At 40.2% G+C, this 18,386-nt stretch overlaps 1 protein-coding gene and 1 long non-coding RNA gene across 3 annotated transcripts in view; both read left to right on the top strand.

Moving 5' to 3' along the window:
- MAML2 (mastermind like transcriptional coactivator 2) overlaps positions 1 to 18,386 on the top strand; it is a 344,724-nt gene that overhangs the window by 149,965 nt on the left and 176,373 nt on the right. The window lies entirely within an intron of this gene.
- Positions 986 to 16,536, top strand: LOC130680370 (uncharacterized). The gene is made up of 2 exons (XR_008993361.1): positions 986 to 11,632; positions 11,732 to 16,536. It is a non-coding gene; the product is annotated as an uncharacterized LOC130680370 (long non-coding RNA).

Below are 18,386 nucleotides of genomic sequence, written 5' to 3'. Positions count from 1 at the left end.
ACAGCACTGTGGCCTACTCTGTAGATACAAGCATCCAGTCATATTTTTCTCAGCTTTTCACAGAGCTATGCAGAGAGAGACAGTATATATATATATATATTTCATTTGAATGAGTGAATGATCAGTAGCATGACTTGGGCTTCTATCAGGGGTCAAGTCAATAGGGGAAAAAAGCCTAGGATTGAGGGAAAACATGAGGTAGAAAGGCTTGGTTTATATAGCTTGGATGTCTACACTCTAGAATATTTAGTTCTTCTAATTTCATTTTGCACAAGTAGAAACAATCAGGAAAAAAAATTAAGTCTGAATACTTTTAATCTGTTTCTCAAGCAAGCATATGTATCACAGAGTTACGTGTATTCTCATTAGGAATTTTTAAGCATTTTAATTCTAAATATAAAATCTCACCTATGTGGCAGTGTTCCTTTAAATGTCAGAGAAGCTAGAGTGGTTGAGGGGCAAGGAGGGATAGTGAATTGAATCTCAGAAGGATTTTAATGCATTCCCTTCAGTGTCTTTTCTTCCTGAGAATAAAGGGAGGGAAAGGAGCCAAGGAACACAACAGCCCTGTAGCAACATTTTTCCCCAAGGAATTTTGTATTTAGTTCTTGTGCCTCTGGCTACTAAAGAAGAGATATACATTTAGCTCATGTAAACAAAAGAAAGCAACATTTCAAAATGTGATTCAGTTACTTGTAGATTTTCTAGATTTTTATCTCATCCAACTCCAGGTTGTCAACTAAAGAGAACAAATTATTTAATGCAACAAATTTATTCTCTCTTTGTGGGAAATTGCTTTGCATTAAGTTGGCTTGCTGTTGGCTCAGACCAAATGAAATGGGAGCTGCTATCTAGTGAATTCAAACTGGGGAGAGAGCCATACTACATAATTCGGGCCCCTAGCTGCTTCCTTTCTCACATTATCTGGATAATTCCTTAAACTCTCACTTCTAACTATTCAGATGCAGCTTCAACTGTGTATATACGTACAGTTTTACCGGTTCAACACTGGGACTGAATTGACCTATAGTAAAATAGCTACAGTGGTCTAGTTAACTCAGACCTATCCTCCCTACCCACCAATCCTCCTCCCAACTCTGCTGCCCCAGCCTCCAGGTCCGCTGGCCATTTGTCTGCATGGATTTATTGGACTGACCACCCAGTCTGCTGTTACAGAGACTTGGCCTTTCTTTTATATTTCTCCATCAGTTTTTGTTTCTTATTTTGAGGCCAGTTCTAGATTGTTTACCCTTTGATGGACAGACCGGGCTTTGTCTCATTTGGTTCCACTTAGACAAACAGTAGGAGTGTAAAAAGGAGGCTTGGGTCCAGGTAACAGAAAGTTTGACTCCTCTCCCCTCTAGGGACTGTCCCCTCTGCAGACGCAGCTACAGTGGGAATTAGAAAGGAGGAAAAGACCACATGGTGGAATTTGTCAGCTGCTTCTGTTAATGTCTCTTAAAATGGAGGTCAGAGTAGTGTATGCAGATACCAAAATGGGGAAATTGTCTGGTTAAAGTAAATGAATCAGTCAAATATATGTTCCTCACATTTTAAAGAAAAAGGTAAGGTTCAATGAAAAATGAAGATTTTGGTCTTCAAAGAGAAATTCCTCTTTTTGTTACAAAGGAGGGTGCTTCACTTGAAATTGGTAAATACTTTGCTGCTTTGCATATGTTCCAGCAAATATAATTTGTCTTTTTGAATCTCACAGGATTAGCTATTTTATTACTATTTCTTCTTATTTCTGGAGCTAAAGATGGTATACAAATAGTATAGCTCACAAATCTAAGAGCATGTCTTTAACATGATGTTCTGCCAAGTGAATATTGCAGTCTGATCAAATTGACAGTGTCTTTCTAGCTGGGGAAGCACAATGCCCCACAATTTCATTCCCCCAACATCATGTTTAAATCATGGAAGGGGTTAAGAGCCAGAGAATGAACAAAATGGTTTCCTAGGTTTCAATAGTACCTAAGATATGATTCCTGGAGTTCACAATATTATAAATCATTCTAAAGGAATATGCTCCCCAGAATTTTTATTTTAAAATTACTCATTTCTGGTGTATACAAGGGCAAGGTCAGATGGCCTGCAGGAAGCAAGCCAGGTAAATTTCCATGATTCATAGTCACTAGGCAATGTCTAGTTGCAGTTGATCATTCATGCTGGCATATGTCCCAAGTATAGGTCATCTCAGTGTGGGTAACCTGACTGCACTAATAAGTCTGGAGGATAGTCTCTCTGCCTCCGGATAAGTAGGAGGCCTAGAGTAAGTAGCTAGAAGAGCTCATTCCAAGTAATGCTAGTGTAGAGACAAAAATTTTCCTAATCTTTTGAAAACAATTATCTTTAACCAGTTTGGCTATGCAAACAAGACCTGGAGTGGAGAACTAAGGATATAACTTTAAAATCACAGAATGCCCCATCATAGATAACCTCCTATTTTCTCAGAAGTATAGGTTCTAATAATTAGAAACATCCTTAGAGGTCTTTGTCCCTTAACAACATCTGTGTCCTGGGGACAGTAACTCCAGATCTAGGGCTCTTTGCCTGATGCATTCCTTGTTCCTTGGACCTAGCTTAGAGACAGATCTGTCACAGTGACACTCCTTGCAATGAAGGACCACAGAGGAGGACTGTGAGGACTTTGTCTTGGAGGGTCTGGCAAGTATTGCATGTAACTTTCCTCAAAAGTGAGAGCAAATCCTGTCCTTTGGAGAAACCCCATCGTTCCCTGACTGCCTGTCTTTTAGCGTTCCAGGTTCCCAGCCCTCTTTTCAGCCAGCCATGACCCTTGGCTTTGCAGAAGGCTCAACCTCACTTGATTTCAAAGCCTCTACTTTCTTCCCTTAGATTCTGTTTATGTATGCGCTGGACAACTGTAGAAGTCCAAACTTCACATAGTTGTCTGGATTTCTGTGAAAATGCCTTATATGACACCCAACAGGATATCAATCCATGCAGGGATTTTTGCCAGAACAGCACCATTGGTGGCCTTCTAGCTGGGCTTTAACATTGGCTCTGGCAGAACTTATATGCCCCAAGGTAGTCCATTCCTCTGAGTCTAGCCTCTTATAACTCCATGATAGTACTTCCTTCCTAGGTTTTTGGGGCAGATTAAATGAGGTTATGCCTATGAAGTATGGACAGGTGCCTGGCACATGCTTGTCCCCCATCAATGTCTCCCCAGCTCCTTCCCTCACATAAAGTATCTACATCTTGATATATAGATATCACAGCACAGACTCTGGGCTCATCATTAAAAGTGAAAATTCAGTAATGAAAATAGCTTCATCTTCAGAGGCTCTTTTATTTCCTCTTAACAATTTTCAGTGTGAAATCATTTCCTTGAAAACAAGGGGTAAGAAACATTAAGAAACATAGAAATTAAGATGTTTTTCTTTCTTTCTTTATGTCATCTAGTAACATGCACCATTAACCTCAGTCATGTACATTCCTGGTATGCTCTGGCTCTGAGTGTTAGAAGAGAAATCCTTGTAGTCATCTTTTTTTTTTTTTTGTAATAATAATAGATTAAGTCAACTGAATAAAAATATAAATATCCTAGTTCCATCTCTTAAAGCTATTCCCTCTTATGATGTATTCTTTTCTGAATGAAGGTTTCATTCCCTACAAATGTCCTAGATAATCAACAGACACCTCCAGTCACACCCACCACAAACAAGGTGACGAGTAGATGGCTTACATGTGTGTCTACAGACTGGATATGATGAAACATGACATGAATTAGTAAATCCGTCAGGAGAAAAACAGATTTGCTGTCACACATTAACCAGTTTTGCTGCAATTCCAACACCGTAGATTTTCAATTAGCTGAAATCAGTCGCAGTGGTAGGATACCGCTTTTCTTTCTAGTCTGCTCCACAGCAGTATTAAAGCCTGTTTCAGGTATTTCAAATGGAGAACTTAAAACATCCATTTTAAAGGAATTTTAAAAACTTGTGCTACTCCAAGAGTAGCTCTTGATAATATAAAGATTTGCTAGGTAGTGAATTAATGAGCACAAAACCTGTACTATACAAAACACTCACTGGTTAAAAAAAAAAAAACTTTTTCATTAAGAAATCTAGATTAGACCCTATTGGCTTTAACTGTATAATGGAAATCCTTTTATATGTATTACCAAACTCCCATCAAATCATACCTCCGGACACCAATAAGGAAATCACCTCTTATTTTAAACTAGATACATCAGAAGAATAATGGGTGCAGAGGTGGTCGTTTCTCTGAGTGGAACCAGATGTAGAAAAAATCCAGTCCCTAGTACTGAACTAGAATCTTCTCTTGGCTAATAGGATGTGACTGAATTCCAGGAATGTTTAGTTCGTTTAAAAGAGTCATGGTTTTTCATCAGTGGGTCTTTGAGCATTTAAAATCTTTGGCTTGTAAGATTTTTTTTTTTAACGAGCGAATGCACAGCACTTTTGATGCTGCTCTGACCAGCCTGTTGAATGCTGCCTCATAAGCTTTTCCTGTGACACTTCCTTTCAGCAATGTTTCACATGTGCTTTTTTCCTTCTGCCCACATTCTGTGTTCACCACCAAATTTCCATTGTCAGTCCCCACCCACACACAATGTCACTTGCTCATATATACCCCTCCAATCTTAGAGCAGTTCAAACCACCACTCACATTTTCATTGCACATTATGGAGGGGGAAAATATTGGCGTCCTCAAAAAGGGCATAAAGTTCATGTAAAAGGACTTAATATTTCTAGAACATTTTCTTCTGGGAGGTCCCTTCATGCCTAGTTACTGCACTTGCCACAATAAGAATATGTACTCTCTCTTTGCCTGTGGGGCCCCCAAGCCATTTTTCCCTGATGACTGGTTTTCCCATCAGAAAGTCTTGATTATGAGTCGATAAAGTAATACTCTACAGTCACACCCCCAGGGAAGGGAAGGATTGACTAAGTATCTGGATTATTCTGGAAAGGACAGGGAAAGGGGTGAGGTTTGTTTGCTTTCTATTTTCTGTTCAAGCAAAGGCAGATTTTAAAAACTGAATTAGGAAAGTAATAGGAACTGCTTAAATCATCTTGTATCTGTGTTATAAGCTTTCAAGTCAGGAAAGCTTAAGAAAAAGAAAAGTTCAGGTTTCAAACATGTGCTTGTTTCTAAGCACAAACTTAGCAACTTCTCATGTTGCTTTCACTAAACGTAAGAGTTCTCATACAAGCGAGGTCTGTTTTCATCACTTTCCAGCAAAGATTAAATTGCAGGGTGCTGTAGTAATGACTCTGGTTGCTAAATCTCCATTGCCAAGTCAGAAACATCAGAGGGACAACTCCGCTTAACCAGAGGCCCAGGATACCTCAGCCACATGAATGCCTGGACAAATGCCAGCCGAATTAATCAGTATGCATGGTGCTGGAGGCAGGAGCAGATACCTCTTGTGGAGTGCTTACTCCGTAGACCAGTGTGGAGACTGTCAAAGCAGAGGAGAACAGTAATAAGTGGCCCAATCCTGGACATGACTGTGCCATTTAAAATTTTTAGTCACTTAGGATAAGTGATACTGGAAGTTCAAGCATTTACTTCCAAGGCAACCTGGGAGAGTTTCAGCTGTGATTTCTTAAGTGAAGCTAAATTAATACCTTCATTCTTTCATTTATTCACTCATCATTTAAAATGTAAATGTTTCTAGAGTGCCTAAACAGTGACAAGGAACTTCCAAATACATTTCTTTTGGCATGGGTAATGGGTAAATTTGAAGTTCTGAGAAAAACAGAAACCTGGATCCATATTTGAGCAATAATAACTAAAGTAAGTAGACAAAATAAATAAAATAAGCACTGGCTTTTATTAACCACCTACTATATGTCATATTTTATCTATTACACTTAATTTCTAAGGAGGGTGGAGAAAAGACAACCAAGTGAGTCTCAGGAACAGCTTGGTTCACAGAGAAAAGCCCTCAGAGGGTCTCTGGATGTACCGACAGTTTGAAGTAAGTTTAAGGAACATAACAGACAAGTCAGAAGAACAGACTGTAGTTTGGCAGCAGGGAGGCCTCTAGGCGTCATTCACATTTGGTTGGTTTCTTTGAGCTGTGATTTTAAAATCAGTGAAACCTATTTCTTTAAATCCAGTAGCATTTATCATATCATTTTGTGCTTGTGATATTTTGTGCTTATAATAACCTTCGTAAAAAGTCTATCTCCCTGTGAGGAATAGTGAACTGTAGTTGTGAAGGGTAGGGCTCTGAAGCCAGAAACTATTGGGTTTAAATTGTCATGCAGCTGCTCATACCTGTGTCACCTTGGGCAGGTAATTTCAAGCTCTTTGCATCAGTTTCTCATCTGTGAAACGAGGATAGTAATAGTTCCTACAGTGCAGTTGCAGTTAGTTGTGAAAATGAGATGATTTATGTGAGTTACTTAACATAGTGCTAATATTTACAAAGTAATTTTACTGTCAGTCCCTTCTGCCATCCCCATACCACTTTTATAATACAGTTTTGTACATCCATCCATCTAAGGACTCCCGAAAGTACTCTGTTTCTCCCGTGATTTGATGGGCAATATGTAAAAGCTAATATATAATTCATTTAGGAGCAAAGCTTCATTATACTATATTGCTGTATAATTTCCTCTAGTATGCAGGTATCTGGTACAGCTTATTAAAGTAAGAAAGCAAACTATGCTGTATATCAGAAGGGAAGAATTTGTGAGTTCTATACATCTGGGCTTCTCAAACTGCAAGGTTCATATGAACCCTGTGTCTTGGTAGAATGCATATTCTGATTCGGTAGTTCTAGGGCAGATCCTGAGATTCTGTATTTCCAGCAAGTTCCTAGTCAGTGCCAGGGCTGACGGTTTGTGGTCAACACTTTGATCTAGGCCCTAAACCAGTAGTGACAACTGAATGAAGGAAGCTGAGGAGTTGGTGTGAACATTCCTCCAGTCATGGGTGATTTCCTTGACCGCAGTTTTTCTATGGGAGACTCTGTGCTCAGCTCTCGGGGGACATAGTCAAACCTCCCTGGAAGGCACCCCCCTCCTACACTGGCACCTGTGAAAACATATTGGAAACAGGCTATAAAGACAGAAAAACCTGCAGTGAGACACCTGGCCAGCCCACAGCTGCCCAAATGAGCAAGCACCCTGGTTTCCACACTTCACTGCTCCTTTTCTAGAAGGCTGATTCCTCCCAAGGCCCCATTACTTCTGAAAACTGTGAGCAAAAGTCCCCAAGGCTAGTGGACCACAGATGGAGCACCACAGGCCTTACCCGATCCTTGTCAGAGGACTGGCTCCTCAGAGAGCAGCTTATCCTCTGTGGACTGTTTCTCACTCCTACAGCTAGTAGATTTCTCTAAGTCAGGTCACTCAGAGTCTTTATTTAGTGCCAAGTGGGCCAAAAAAACACAAAGAGCATGAGGGAGGGACTCTCTATTTCCCCATGTTCTAATGACAGGTCCTCTGAAAGGGGAAAAAATTACAAATCACCAAAAACCCTTCCCAAATGATCTAGTGTCAAAGAGCAAATCCTAGAAATACTTCATTTTTGAAATTTTAATGTAAAAAATCCTAGAAATGTTGAACAAATGTCAGAGTAATAACTGTATTTAGAGTCCCTCGTGCTTCACCTGGAATTCGAGGTCTAACACAGACCCTGCATCATAAATTGTTGATATCTTCTCCTTTACCATTCATTGTTCATGCATTTTTCTATCACACAGCTCTGACCAATGATGAGAGACACAGTGTTGCCCTGAGAGCCCCGTCCTCCAGAAGCTGTCCCTGCTGAGTAGGGTGCAAATACTAACTGTTGACCTCCACATATTCCAGGTGGCTTTACAAGTGTGTCCACAGGGCAAGCTCACAGATCTGAGTCCACACCCAGTTCTAGTGTGCTGGGCATGGTCATTCCAATTAGATAAAATAACAGTAAAATGTACAACAGAAATTTATGAAAAGCCTGCTCATTAAGTTATAGAAATAAAAAATAATAATGTACAAAATGTAGAGTTGGAGGAGGGGCATGTGGAACTCCATAATTTCTGTGCAGTTTACTGTAAACCTAAAAGTGCTCTAAAAATAAAGTCGGTTAATAAAGGAAATGCAAAGTTCATGACCTTGGAAAATATAAGCATACAGGCTGAATACAAAAGCTTTAGAAAGGATGTTTAAGAAGAAAGACCTTCCTAAAAGTTTCCCATTACTGTACCACAATTAACGGGTATGATGGAAAAAAAATCTGTTAGAAGGTAAGATCACCCACCCCATTTCTTCTCTACCAGGAGAAAATACTCAGGAATGGGAGCATGTTAAGATGTAAGGAGCAGCTTGTTTAGAGTAAGGCCTGAGTTTGAATCCCAGGTTGGCCCTCCTACTAGCTGTGTGCCTTTGGACAAGCAACTTAACAACTTTTATCTTAAGTTTTCTCATCTGTAAAACAGTAATAATGACATGTGTATAATGCAGTTATTATTAGAATTAAAGGAAATACTGGAAGTGAAACCAGTAGCCATAGGGTATGCTTAACAAATGTCATTTGAAGTTAAACACTTCTAGCAATGATTTAATTCTAAGAGGTGTATCATGTCAGTTAGTGGGAAGGTCAGTTAGTGTGAAGATGGGAGGGATGAAACCCTTTTGTAGGTAAGTACTTAGCAGTCTGCCTGACATACTGTAGGCCCTCAGTAGATAACTTGTTGAATGTATAAGGCTCTGAACCGAGAAAACCAAAATTTCACAGAGCTGGTTAATTTTATCCTCAGATGCATTACCTTGATGTATATAGAACATTACACTTTCTAAAGTCCATTTATACTTATTTAATAAAATAAACAAACCAAAACCTCGGAAGCAGGTAGGACAGATTCATACTTTAATTGGTAAAAGTGGAAACTGAGGTACCCAGAAAATCACTAAAAAAAAAAAACTAGTGAAAGAGCAGAATTAGGACTCAAGTTTTTAATTATGATCAGTTTTCCACTATGTGTGTTGAAACTTAGTGAGTCTCTTTTCCTATACTCACTGGGGAAAAATGCCATTCTGAACACTTAAGAGAGCATAGATAAAACATAAGCCTGAATTAGAAATTTAAGGGAAAATAAAACATATTGTTCTATATTCCATATAGAATACAAAAGCATCCTTTCCAAATAATTTTACCGTTTCTTTTCAGTTTGTGATTTGACAGTCATTGATGGCCAGTGCACAAGGCCACTGTAGGTAAGCTTTCAGCTCTAATGCCAGTTCTTCTATACAATGTCAGGTGTGACTGGACATTTGTCCAAAAGCTATTTTTTGCATCTTAGACTTACTGTCAGAGGAAAACATACCTAGGAGATATTGTGGGTTCAGTTCCAGACCACTGCAATAAGCAAATATTATAATAAAGTATGAGTCAAGTAAATTTTTGGTTTCCCAGTACATATAAAAGTTATGTTTACACTATGTTATAGATGATTAAGCTTGCAAAAGATCGTCTAAAAGAAAACAATGTACATGCTTGGTTTAAAAAATGCTTTATTCCTAAAAAATGCTAGCTATCGTCTGAACATTCAGCAAGTTGCAATCTTTTTCCTGGCAGAAGGTCTGCCTCGATGTTGTTGAGTGCCAACTGATCAGGGTGGTAGCTGCTGAAGGCTGAGGTGGCTGTGGCAATTTCTTAAAATAAGACAAGAATGAAGCTTGCCACATCAATTGACTTTTTCTTTCACAAATGACTTCTCCATAGCATGCAATGCTGTTTATAGCATTTTATCCACAGTAGAACTTCTTTTAAAATTGGATTCAGTCCTCTCAAAACCTGCCACTCTGTTACCGACTAAGTTTATGTAATATTCTAAATCCTTTGTTGTCATTTCAACAATCTTCATAGCATCTTCACCAAAAGTAGACTATCTCAAGAAACAACTTTCTTGCCTCATCCATAAGAAGCAACTCCTCATCTGCTGAAGTTTTATCATGAGATTGCAACAGTTCAGCCACACCTTCAGGTTCCACTTGTAATTCTAGTTCTCTTGCTATTTCCACCACATCTGCAGTTACTTCCTCCACTGAAGTCTTGAGCCCTCAGTGTCATCCATGAGGGTTAGAATCAACTTCTTCCAAACTCCTGTGAATGATGATATTTTAACCTCTTCCCATGAATCACAAATGTTTCTTAATGGCATCTAGAAGGGTGAATCCTTTCCAGAGGGTGTTCAGTTTATCTTTCCCATATTTATCAGCGGACTCTTTATGGCAGCTATAACCTTATGAAGTGTATTTCTTAAATAATAACACTTGAAAGTTGACTGAAGAATGGATGTTGTGTCAGCAGGCATGAAAATGTTCATCTCATTGTCCATCTCCATCAGAGCTCTTGCATGACCAGGTGCTTTGTCAGTGAGCAGTAATATTTTGAAAAGAATCATTTTTTTTTCTGAGCACTAGCTCTCAACAGTGGGCTTAAAATAGTAAACCGTGTTATTAATAGATGCACTGTCATCTAGGCTTTGTTGTTCCACTTACAGAGCACAGGCAGAGTCCATGTCACATAATTCTTGAGGGCCCTAGGATTTTCAGAATGGTAGGTGAGCACTGGCTTCAAATTAAAGTCACCAGCTACATTAGCCTCTAACAAGAAAGTCAGCCTGTCCTTTGAAGCTTTGAAGCCAGGCATTGGCTCCTCCTCCCTAGCTATGAAAGTCCTCGATGGCATCTTCTTCCAATAGAAGGCTGTTTCATCTGCACTGAAAATCTGCTGTTTAATGTAGCCACTTTCATTAGTGATCTAAGCTAGATCTTCTGGGTAACCAGCAGCCTCTACATCAGAACTGGCTGCTGCACCTGCACTTTTCTGTTATGGAAATGACTTACTTTCTTAAACCTCAGAACCAACCTCTGCTAGCTTCAGACTTCTCCTCTGCAGCTTCTTCACGGCCCTCACTCAACCTTCACACAACTGCGGAGTTTGGGCCTTGCTCTGGGTCAGCTCTGGCCTAAGGGAGCACTGTGGCTGACGTGGTCGCCAGTCCAGACTCCCTGAAGCTTTCTCCGTATCAGCAGTAGGGCTGTTTCTTGTCATTTGTGTGTTCACTGGAGTAGCATTTGTAATTTCCTTTAAGAACTTTTCCTTTGCATTCACAACTTGGATAATTTTTTGGCACAAAAGCCTCAGCTTTCAGCCTGTCTCGGCTTTCAACAGGTCTTCCTCACTAAGCACTCAATCATTTCTAGCTTTTGATTAAAAGTGAGAGGCATGTGACTCTTCTTTCACTTGAACACTTAGAGGCCATTGTAGGGTTTTGGTTTAATTTCAATATTGTTGTGTCTCATGGAATAGGGAGACGTAAGGAGAGGAGGAGAGAGGAGAAAATGGCCAATTTGTGAAGCAAACACATACAGCATTTATAGCTTAAATTTGCCAACCTATATGGGTGCAGTTCCTGGTGCCCCAAGACAATTAGAATAGTGACATTAAAGATCACTGATCATAGGTCACTATAACAAATGTAATAGTAATAGAAAAGTTTGAAATATTGCAAGAATCATCAAAACGTGACACAGACAGGAAGTGAGCAAATGCTGTTGGAAACATGGTGCCGAAGGCCTGACAGGGGTAGGGTGGAGTGAGGTGGCAGGGCAAAGAGAGAAAAAAGTAATGGAAGGTTTTCATTTTTTTTTTTATTTTGGTATCATTAATCTACAATTACATGAAAGACATTATGTTTACTAGGCTCCCCCCTTCACCAAGTCACTAATGGAAGGTTTTCTCATCCAAGAACTATAGTTGTACGAAATGTACTAGCTGATGTTTGTATAGGTCCAGAGGAAAAGCAGGATTTTTTACGTTTCTATAACATATGTAAGACTATGTAAACATTGTCTTGATCTGAAGCCTGGCCAACTCCCAACTATCCCCTACTAGAATGAGCCTTGACAGGAGTAAGAGAAGCAAGTCACTAAGCAGCTTCTGCTTTATCAGAATCCCAGTGCTCAACCAGTAGGCTGGTCATTTTCTGGGTGTGCCTCTGCCTTCTTCTTTGGCAAAATTTTAGCATAGACAGAGGAAGCACCATTTTCTCTACCTTTATAACAAGTCATCCCAAACCTTAAAACAATGGCCATATCTCTTTTACCCCAGAGCCTGTGATTTGGGCAGGGCTCCGTCAGAAGCTGCCTGCACCCGGCTTCAGCTGGAGTGCCCTGCAGGCTGGGGACCCGAGTCATTGAAGTTTCTCTCCCTCACATGTTTGGTGGATGAATCTGACTTTGGAGCTGTCAGCCAGAACACCAACCTGTGGCCTCTCCCTGTGATCTCAGCCTCCTAACAACATGGCGGCTAGGTTTCCTGTGTGAGAACCGCAAAAGAGAGAGCCAGGTGGGAACTGGGTCCTCTCTGTAACTCAGCCTTGGAAGTCACACAGCATCGAATGACTCCACTCTGCTCTGTGGGCCGAGCAGAAGTTGGTGTACACCCTGATTTGGAGGGAGGAAACACAGACCCCACCTCTCAGGGGGAGGAGTGTCAAAATACGATCAGAAGAGCACATGAAATGGAGATATTGCTTCAGTCCTTTAGAAAAATACAATATGCCACACACCTGCGGCAGCCATTCCCTTCTCTGGAATCACACTGCCTTCCTAGGATTCTTCTAGGACACACATGCTCCAATGGCTAGGGGAGGGGTGATAGTTGCTGGCTTTTTGGATTTTATTTATTTTTTTGTTCCAAAATAGCCTGAAATACCATCCTACCTGAAGCAGGAATGTGACTTGTTCAGAGCTGCAGGCTGGTTAGTGAAGGAGCCTGCGTTTGAGTCCTGGCCATCTGATCCCATTATCAATACTAGATTCCTTCCTGTATGTAGGATCAAGTGGAAAGAAGCAGAAATTTTGAGGTTATTAAGAGTTTGGGGAAGGGACTAAAGAAATAAGGAAACAGGTAGGAGGGTAAAGAGCGAAAGAAGGGAAGTCGGCGGACCCCAAAGTAGATTCTCTTTTTGATATAGTTGCTTGATCCTGGGCATTTTCTCCAATTTCTGGTTTCTCTAACATCTATTCCTAGTCTTCCTTTTGGACAGCTGAACTATTTCTCTTTAGATTGAGGGATAACAGTCAGCATATCTAGTTATAATGAGCCTGGGTGAACCAGACTTTTTACTTGAAAGGTGTTTAGAAGGTAAGGTCATTGTCACAACGTGCAGCACGGTGTTGCTGGGCAAAAAAATATAATGTCAGGCAGAATAATAATGATTTGACACAGTCACCCAGACTTACGCACTCAGGGATAAAAGCAGAACGAATCCTTTCTCAAGACACCATCTAATCAAATTCAGGCATGTGTACAGCCTGCAGCACAGAGAAGATGATCATTTCATTGGGCAAAGATTATTAAAATTGGATTCTTTTTTCAGAAGAGGGTCAAAATTAGAATTCTGCAAAGCATTATCTTCTTCCCACAATGGCCATGTCATTTTTATAAGAGATGTGTTGCCTAGAAATTTTCCTGATCCTTTTGTTCTTCCTCACGTCTAATCTGTGTTAAGTTAGCAGTAAAACTGGGTACCAGACCTATCCAGAGAGGCACAGGAGACAATTAACACCTACCTCTGGAACACTGGTGGTGATTAATAAGACATTGTGCCGCAGCTGTGTATGTTTTTATGTTTATTGCAATCAAGCTTGATTAAAGCTGGCTTTGGTGATATCCTCTGATTCCTTGTGGTGTGGGGAGTTTTATGAGACTGGTTGCCCAGCTTCATTTTTCACTTCACAGGGAAGTACTCCTGCAGCCATTACCTGATATACACAAGGGATTAACTGATGTTTCTCTGTGGCTGGGGAAACAGCATAGTAAGGTCATTCCTAAAAGCTGGCTGGGGGACAATTTAACTCTTCAGATCAAATATATTTGTCCCACCCCTGGCTCTGCCTTCTGATCAAAGTCAGGGGTGATTTCAGAGCAGTGGCCCCTCATTCAGTCAGGTGCTATGTGCCTGCTCTCTCTCCGTGGGCATTAAAAATGAGGCACTGATGTGTAACCAAGTCCTCATCATGGCAGCCGACCTCAGTTTATCACAGGATGGAGGCCCACATCTCTAATCCCTGTCTATAAAGCTGTCTGAGAGAGTTGCACAGACCCACGGATGTCTTTTTTTTTTTTTTTCCAGAATCCCTTTTAATGTGTTTTCCCACAGTTTTTGTAAGTGTTAATGTCTCAGCCTGGCCATGCCAGCAAAAAAAGAAAAATTCCCATAAAGGGTTGCTATTTTAATAGTTCAATTTATTTTTTTAAGGGAGAAAATATAAAATTGTAGATTTAAGTTGTATCCCAGATGCAGAATCTTATCTAAACATACACACACACACACACACACACACACACACACACACACACACACACACACACACATACACACACACACACAAAACCAAGGTCTCAGGATACTCAACTCTTCCCACTTTCCTCAAAAATACTACTGTCTGTGTGTTCCCATATGAACAATTGAATGATTCCCAAGCTGTATTTCCTCGCATAGATGTTCATTGCATTTTCCACCCCCTTTCTATCTTTTATACATATTCTTTTGATTAATGTAGGCTTGGAATTGCTATTAATTTCAGGGTAAATGTTTAGATCAGATACAAAGATATTTGAAACCAGGAGGAACAGACTCTGTGTCTGCAGCTCCCCAATGAAGGAAGTTGTAATTCTTGATGTATTTTATGGCCCAGAAAGACTCAGCCTCAAATAAAAGCCCATTCCCCCCATATTGTCATATTATTAGTATTAAACATCAATGTACTTTATAATTTCGGCAGTGGCTTGTCATTTGGATAGTTGTCTGCAAATGCTACTAATGTTATTTTGGATAAAAATTGTCTCATTACCATGTAAGTTGGGAAAAGAACTCACATATCACCTGTACTTCTTCCTCTCTTCCTGTGTCATCTCTGTCCTCTTATGATGCAGTTCAGTTCTCAGGGGACTTTACTGCCCCTGAAAATTGACAGTCACATTCTATTATAATGTGTTTTTTTCCCATTTAATAACATGGTATAGGTAATGATTTGCAATCCTCAAAGGGCCTCCTGCCAGTGACAACTGAACTCAAATAATTGAGAACACCATGCAGTTTGGAGCTGACTACATGGTTTCAATCATGGTTCAATCAGAGTTAAAGCAACAGTATGTCTAGAGTGACTTTCAGTGAAATGACATGCTCCTGATACATTTCCATATCTGCTTTACATATGGAACTTTTGCTTCTTTGGGCCACTGTGAAACAGGACCATAAATGGTATATTTATTTGTTCCCCATTAGACTGTAAGTTCCCTATAGGTCGGGATATTTTCTTCCCTCCTTTAGTTTTAGTGCCTAAAACAGTGCTTGGCATATAGTATGCTCAAGCATTATTTCCCCTGCCTGGTGGCATGTCACTCAGGTCCACAGTCTTTGTTTTTGTCCTCTTCATCCATCGATATCGCTATATCCCAGCACTTGAGGGCCCTTTAAACCCTGCATTGACTGGTATTTAAAGTGACTGGCATTATTCATCCAGCCCTCAAGTAACAGTGTAACTTCCTTCCTATCGTCTGATGGCCTTAAGCAGGAGCCCTTGATGTCACTCCCTGAATCATATAATACAGTTTAGTTACAGCTGGGTGACCTCACTTTTTCAGTCTTCTCAAAGACCCCTTATAGGACCAGAACTGGATCTGAGGCCTTCTCAGTGGCAAGACTTTGTGCCCCACCCCAAAGGATTCCTCCCCACTGACCATCAGCAGCACCCTGAAAGAGATCCTGGCCACCTTAGCACTTTCCTACCTCAAGATAAACTCCCTCCCTTGCTTCCTAAGATGCTAATTTTTTCTCAGAGTCTTTATTAGGATTACATGTAAAAATGTATAAAAGTCACCTAACATAGTATCTACCCCCTGGTAGGCATTCAATAATTGATAGCTTATTCATTTGTATAATGAGCTAAACAGTAAAATACAGCTTTCTATAGCTATGAATTATAATGAATATTAAGTTCCTAATATCACAGATATGGAGACAATATTATGAGGTTAAGTAAGTGTGGGCTTGCCAGCAGAATTACTTCAAGTCCTGGCTTTGACACTGACTTCCTCCATGACTTTGGGCAAATGACTCAACGTCTCTGTTCCTCACCTTGTAAAATTTAAGCCACAGTACTTACCTTACATAGTAGGTATAAGGACTAAAGGATATAGTGCTTTCAATTCCATAGACTGAACAATAAAACGTTATGCAAATAGAGGCATCTTTTCTCCTATGAAAATGAATGTTATGTGAATTGTGGACAGCCTATATTTTGCAATAACAGTAGGTGAGTTATAGAACTAAGATTTCAGAGAGCATAATATGACTTTTCATTTCCTTGGAGTGTTAAGTACAAATATTGCTGAAGTGGAGGAAGAGGAAAGCCCAGCCCTTCTGATTCTTGAGTGTATGACAGGGTCTATGGATCCCCTCATGCTTTTTGCAGCCAGCAACTACTGCAGCAGTTTGCTCTGCACACTATAAAAAAAAAAACAACAAAACAGTTCAACTACAACTACAGGCAGGGAAATTTTTGTTGGCTTGCATTTAAGATATTTTTTTTAAATCGGAGTACAGAGTTTTAATTTGGTTTCCATTTCCCCTGATGAAGAATAGCATCCCTACTGCAAGAAAACCTGACACTCCTTTATTCTTGCAAGGGTAGTAAAATTTTCTGGGTCACAAAACAAGCAGTAGAGGAAGAAATGAAGGTGCATGCAAGACTCCCAAAATAAATATCCCTCTGTGGTAATTATTAGAAGTTTTGGATTAAGAAGTTGTCAGCCCCAGGAGTTTGGGTCATCCTTCCCTCTAGTTTTTTCCTTGTTGCTTCATTCTATGTTGCTTGTGTAACATGCTAGGCAGGAGCTGCTTCACTTCACATTTTCCAAAGTGCTTGGAAATGCTGAATGGCAATTATAAAACAACACCTTAGGGTTTGGGGGCTCCAAGAATATTACTCTAGCCAAAGGCCAAATCAAGAAGGTGTTCCTTAAGCAAATCCTTTGTCAGAGGGAAACAGTAGCAACAGATTTGGATTATCTTAAGTGAAAGATACTGTCCCTCTTCTCAAGGTCATTGCTTCACTCAGGAGGTCAGATTCATAAGGCTATATATTAAATAAGAAAGAAAAATAGCTGATGTTTCAATGTCGACTATAGCATTTCAGATGAGGGAAAGCCCACAGGCTGCAATGTCCCAGAGAAGTCTTCATATAGGACACGCAGTTGGTATGAGGCCTGCAGGACAGAAGGGCATACATTCCCTAACAATGCCTTCTGTTCATGCAGCTTTTTAGATTCTGTGTGATTCCACAACACCTGGGTGACCAAGACTGGGTTTTCCTTCATTCTGGAATGAAGGAAAAGGGAGGTCAGTGCGAGCTGCCCACAGTGCTGTGTGGAAGGACTGGAATGGGAGGCCAAGTTGAATCATGCTCTTGCCTTGACAAGTCTGTTCCTACCTTCCCTAAATCATTGCTGCTTTCATGTTTTCACTACCATTTTACTCCACTTAGCGCAGAGCATGTGGGAAATACACCACAAATGTTTTCCTTCTGTCTGCTTGTCTTGAAGAGAGACAGGTGATAAAATAGCCATATTTCTAAAAACAAAAGAGGCGACAAATAAATAAATAATAAAAGAGCGAAATATATGTCTTCTATCTCTTGGGGTCGGGGGTAGTTCTAATCAGAATGGTACTGGAGTGAGATGGAAAGTGAAGAAAGTGAAGAATAGGTTATGCTTTTGGAGGAAAGGAGAGAAGAGAAGGCAAAGAAGCCTCTGCCCTTACCTGCACGTCTTGCAGCCTTTGGCATTGCAAATGACTTACTTTCTCGCTTCCTGAAATTCTCTCCATGGCTTGTATGACATTCAAGGAGCTTGTCCACTTTCTCTTCCTCTCATGAGTTCTTCTGCCTCGTTCACTTGAACACTCTTCTTTGTATCACCTCTTAGATGTGTGTTGTCCATAATTTTGGTCTCTGTCTCCTGCCCTTTTCCTTCCCCACAGCTGCCCTCTCTGTCTGGACAGATCTTAACTTAGTAACCCCTTCAGGCCAGATTTGATTTCTGTCCTAAGCTCCAGTCCTTTATCTCCAGAGCTTCGAGGTCCCCTCAAACTCAAGCTGTTAAAAATGTAACTCTGTCCCAGCTCCTCCTTTCAGTTCTTATTTACAAGACCATTTTCATTTTCTTTTTCCTTTTCTTCTTTCTTGCTTCATGATGGCCGCAGTACAAATATAAAAGCTATTTGCTAAGTTTGAGTTCTGTCTTTTGGTAGTAGAGCATTTCCTCTATCACAAAATGGTTTGTGGCTGATAGCTGCCATCTGTACCCCCATACTCTGACAC

Source organism: Manis pentadactyla, chromosome 13, assembly GCF_030020395.1.
Source record: "Manis pentadactyla isolate mManPen7 chromosome 13, mManPen7.hap1, whole genome shotgun sequence".
NCBI classification, from domain to species: Eukaryota; Metazoa; Chordata; class Mammalia; order Pholidota; family Manidae; genus Manis; species Manis pentadactyla.
Note: the sequence above shows the minus strand (reverse complement) of the source record. Positions and strands in the feature narration are given on the sequence as shown.